This window comes from Lagopus muta, chromosome Z (assembly GCF_023343835.1).
Source record: "Lagopus muta isolate bLagMut1 chromosome Z, bLagMut1 primary, whole genome shotgun sequence".
NCBI classification, from domain to species: domain Eukaryota; kingdom Metazoa; phylum Chordata; class Aves; order Galliformes; family Phasianidae; genus Lagopus; species Lagopus muta.
Window position 1 is genome coordinate 30,738,697 of NC_064472.1, and position 5,440 is coordinate 30,744,136.

Sequence of the window (5,440 nt, forward strand, 5' to 3'; positions counted from 1 at the left end):
TTACAATGCTGGCTCAATATATTCTTACTCCTGACTGCATTGACCTTACTGAAGAATGATCTTCACCAGTTTCTGTGATGCTTTGCCAAGTCTGAGCTTTAACTGGGCTGGAGGATGTGACTGATTTAGATTCCAGTGTATTCAGTCAGTCTCTTTCACTCTGTGTTACCCTGCATATATTGCATCTAATCTGTTACTTTGGAAGGGCCTGCAGATGCTGTTAAGTGATTTATCTTGAGTAACCTCTGTGCTATGACAGCTCTGAGAGAGTAGATGGTCCCAGCAGTGATAAGAGGAGGCATACTCAGCACAAAGAGCACAATTGCACATTTTTGTCAATGTAGGAGTTACCAAAGGAAATTTGCAATTTTATGATTAATGGGTAGTTTTCTTTTAATGCAAAATAATAATTAAGAAAGCAATGCAATATCCAAACTCTTGTGGGGATAACTGCCCTCCTCTGCATAGTTATGAACTTTATAAAATATATTCACAAAAATAATAATTAAAAGGTTTTGTGTGTGTGTGATTAAAAATGTCACATTCAAAAGCAAACAGTTGTACTAAGAAATCTCATTAAGTTTCGAAGTCATTAGGTGAATCCTAAAAGCAGCAATGTGAAATGCTGCCTTAAATGAAATCACGAAGGCCCATATTATTTAAGTATACTTTCTCAAAATATACACAATCTTATAGACTTTACATATCATGACTGTTTTAAAATAAATTATATAGCTTAAACCTCTTTACAATTTATTAAGTAAAAAACAAAAGAAAAATTTTAAAGTGTAATAAAATACCTTTGTTCCATTAAAAAAAAAAAAAAAAAAAAAAAAAAAAAAGTCAATGGGGTCTGGTTTTTAATATGTCTGAATTTCCAAAGTACAGAACTATTTCTGTCTAAGTTGAAATGAATGCAACTAAAAGATAACTCATTGTTACTCCAGCACTTGAACTTTTCAGAATCTCTGTTCTTCTTAGCTACTGTAGTGAAAAATGCATTCCATTTGTATGGGAACTGCTGAATCATGGCCTGAACCTCTGATTGATCACCTGAAATGAGCAATGAGTCAGCCAAGGGAGCACAGGTGATGGCAATTCACCTGTGCTGCCAGAAAGGGTGGAGCCTGGCTCCACCTCTCTAGACCCATTTAAGAGCTAGCTACCAGTAGGGAAGGATCTCTTCTGGAGACCCATCCTGCTGGAGTTTCATAAGCAAGCCTGGGGTAAGGGTAAGCTTTCTATCTGTTCTCTTTTTATTATAATCTGCTTTGCCTAACTCTAGTTATAACACCTTAATATTTGTTGATTATGTACCATTAAAACTAAATCAGGCTTATTCAAGATTTTGGAAGGTGTATCTTCAGTATCATAAACTGTTAAATTATGCTATACTCTGTATTGGTGCCTTAATATTATTTTGAAATGAATTGGTGTTATGCTTTCCAGTGTAAGATTATTTGATCCTCAGTTTCAGTTTGTGCCTCTTCATAGTGATCTAGTATCTAGGCTATGTAAAAAGCACATGTATTTTTAAGCTTGTTACTGAATGCTATCTCACCACTGCTTTCCGACTTCATCAGTTACAAGCAAAAATTCTGATACAGAACTTTTCAGCTGAAGTTTAGTACAAGGCTAACTTCAGATTAAATGAGATAATTAAACTTACTAATGCAGAAAGGATGACATAGCTCCAAATCTGAAAAAATTATAAACAAGGTGTTTCCATTTCTTTCAATGTCCTTATGTAGTACACAGAATTAGAGAAGATAAAATTATCTGTGTCCTTGATTACTTCAGCTGATGTCTCAATGATCTGGAGTCTCTTTTGATGGCATTTGAACTGTATGTAGTTGCTTCGTTCCCTACAGGGAAAAACAGTAATGGTCTGTTGGTTCTAGCAGGCTAGGGAATTTCTGGGTGCAACCCTTAACCTGAGCCCCGGGAAAACAGGAGATTTCTTTAAGAATATAATGAGAATATAAGAATTTATAATTATTATATATATATCTTATTATATATATATTCTGATATTATTCTTAATAATAATATTTTAATAATATTATATAATAATAATAATAATTATATATAAATCTTATTACTATAGGAATTTATATTATTTATAAGAATATAAAATATAATGCTTGGCAGTGGCGTTGAGTGCACTCTCAGCATGTTTGCTGATGACACCAAAACATGGGGCGCAATCAACATACAAGCGGACAGGATGCCATTCAGAGGGATAAGCAGGCTCGACAGGCTTAAGCAGTGGGCCCAGGTGAAAGTCATGAGCTTCAGCAAATCCAAATGCACAATCTTACACCTGAGTCAAAGCAATCCCTATTACCAATACAAGCTGGAAGATGAAAGGATTGAGCACAGCTCTGATGAAACAGACCTGAGGGTACTGGTGGATAAGAAGCTGGATATGCACCAGCAATGTGCCATTTCTGCCCAGAAAGCCAACTGTATTCTGGGCTGCATCAAAAGAAGAGTAGTCAGTTGATTGAGGGAGGTGATCCTACCTGTCTACTCTGTGCTGGTGAGACCTCATCAGGAGTCCTGTGTCCAGATGTGGTGTCCTCAGGACAGGAGAGAGGTGTGTCCGGATAAGGGCCACAATATGATTCAAGGGATGACCCTCTCCTACAAGAACAGGCTGAGTGAGATGGGTCTGTTCAACCTGGAGAAGTCTGCAAGGTGACCTGATAGTGGCCTTTCAGTATCTAGAGGAGAGCTACAGGAAAGAAGGCAACAGACTCTTCAGTAGGGTCTGTGGCAATAGAACAAGTGGAAATAGTTTCAAGCTCAGGGAGGATTTAATTTAGATTTAAGGAAAAAAATTGTTTGCATTGAGGATGATGAGGCACTGAAGCAGGTTGCCTAGTGATGTTGTTGGTGCCCCACTCCTAGAGACTTTCAAGGCAAGGCTGGATAAGGCTCTGGACAACCTGATCTAACAGTGATGTCCCTGTTTACTGCAGGGGAGTTGGACTAGATGGCCTTCAGAGGTCCCTTCCAACTCTAAGGACTACATGATTCTGTGATACTGGGCATTCAGTTCCCTGCGGGGAAGAGTTGGCTACAACTGATACCTGTCTCTTCATTTTAGAGAATGTAGCCTTGTTAAGTGGGAGAAGCCTTTTCTTGTTTTGTTTTTATTGATTCCTCTAGTGTAAGTGGGCTTTTATTAATCACAGATGAGCATGCTACATCCAAAGCTTTACTTATTGTACAGAATGGGCAGGCAGGAGTTTCACTTACAGCTCTGAGCAGGGGAATTCTTCCATCCACTCCTTTCGTTTGAGTTCTCGGCTTCAGCCTGACAGAGAGAGGATAGAGGCTACCTTCAATCTTGTGCTTTCTTCTGCAGAAGAATTTGTCCCTGAGAGGGCAGTGTATTTCCTCTGCTCCTTCTTTCTGATCCCTGTGATACTTTTTAACCTGTACATTTCATCACGTAGCCTCATCACTGGGCTGAGCAATACACCGGCTTGACTGCACCACACATAGCTGTTCTCACTGCTGCCACACAGTACTAGTGAAAGACTTAGGTACTCTGTGGAGCTGAAGGCCTGGATGACAGCATGTTTGCCTTGGACTTCAGCCTGAGTATTGGTATCCATTCTGGTGGGTGCAGGCACTCTGGCTCTCTGTCATGTGGATAGTATTACTAGTGTCTTTATACTCAGAGGGTGATAATGCTATATTTAGGGGACAAACTGATGCTTCAAGACCTGTTTACTCATCCTGTTCCCAGTGTTCTTGGTCTTTTGTGGTCCTAGAAGCTTCCTAGTATGCGTGGAAGGCTTCTACCTCTCATCCTATCTTCACCCATGCTATGTTAGATCAGCCTCTCATCAGGAGATGCTCGTCTGCACTTCTAACTTGATGGCTTTGCCTTGCTGAGAGCAAGGTTGGCCACTGAGACCTTCTGCTTTGAAGCTGGTCCCCTTAAAATCACCCAAGATCAAAGCTGCTCAAAGCCCTGTCTAAGCTGGCCTTGAACTCTTTCAGGGCTGGAGCATTCACAACTTCTCTAGGCAACCTGTTCCTGTGCCCTACCACTTTGAGAGTAAAGAATTTCCTCTGAATATCTAATTCAAATCTACTCTTGTTGTTTAAAGCCATTATGCCTTGTCTTCTCACTACGTTCCATGATTAAGAGTCTCTCTCCAGCTTTCTTGTAAGTACCTTTTAAGTACTGGAAGCTTTCTGCAGAGCCTTCTCTTCTGAAGTCAAAAAAAAAAAAAAAAAAAACACACTCAGCCTTCTTTGAAAGGAATTACCTTAAAATCTTTGTTTCCATTTTCCACTTTTTGAAAAAGTACAAGTATGTGATTTCTTTTGTGATTCTGCCTAAGGGTACTTGAAGTAATGATTTTTTTGGGGGGTCAAGAACTGTAAGAATGCATATTTTACTCCCCAGTCTTTCAAAAGGTGAAAATGCTACAGATAATCATTTTCTTTATTCTCAGAATGTCTATATTTAAGAATGGTGATAAACTTTCTCTCTTTCAAGAGCAGTTCTAATAAAGAACTGGTTGTTTAGGTGTACACCCTCATGGAAAAAAAAGTATGCGAAGATGAACATCTATATAGATACACAGTTCAACGTTAATTACTGCTGTCTAAATCTCTCAGTATTTTTCATTGCTTGTTTTTGTTGCTGTTCATTTAAGTGAGCACTAAAAGACTGACATCTCTATGATACCCATCTTATTTTTCTGTCACTCTCAGGTATGAAACAAGTGAACATATTACAATTACAAAGATTCAGCAAAAACTAGTAGAAGAAAGATAGAAGATAACTAAAGAAGTATTCCTGTAAAAATGGCCTTGTAAAATAAATGACTGATTTCTAAAATGTTTTCCTTTGAATCTATGTAAAGACATTTTAAAGGAAAAGAAATACACAGAATCTCTTCTAGTTACCCGAGTATTCTGAGTTCTTACTGCTAAGACACACTTCAGGTTCATTTTCCCTATATGTAAGAGTTGTTCAGTACTTGCCTCAAATTTCTTTATGTACGTTCAAATGATTAGTGGTTAATCACAAAATTTCAGTATTGTTTTTTTTCAGTGGCAATTGAGGTTGTTTTGAGCTTTTTCTGTAGTTGTACCGTTATCTTTCAAATTCACTAGCTGCCACCCCAAAATGTAGTATCCTTCCTTTCTGCACTTTTAAAGTGTAGATAAAGTGAATTGTATTAAAGAAGCTCTGCCATAAATTATAGCTGACAGTGGAAGTGATTAAAGCACATAGTTTGATTGCATGCATTAATCTCTACACCTTTCCTCAAGTTTAATTTAATTACATACAGGTGTACATTTGTTTTTAATTTATTAACTTTGTCACTAATCAGTTGCCCTATATGCTATTGCCTTCAAAATGTTCAAGCCAGATACATGAATAGGACACTAAGGAGCAAGGTAAAAA

The 5,440-nt window shown here is 38.0% G+C and overlaps 1 long non-coding RNA gene across 1 annotated transcript; it reads left to right on the forward strand.

The window, feature by feature from the left end:
* The first annotated feature begins 1,198 nt into the window (after positions 1–1,198).
* On the forward strand, positions 1,199–4,921 carry LOC125686696 (uncharacterized). Its single transcript, XR_007373867.1, has 3 exons — positions 1,199–1,232; positions 4,128–4,186; positions 4,741–4,921. It is a non-coding gene; the product is annotated as an uncharacterized LOC125686696 (long non-coding RNA).
* The last annotated feature ends 519 nt before the right edge of the window (positions 4,922–5,440 follow it).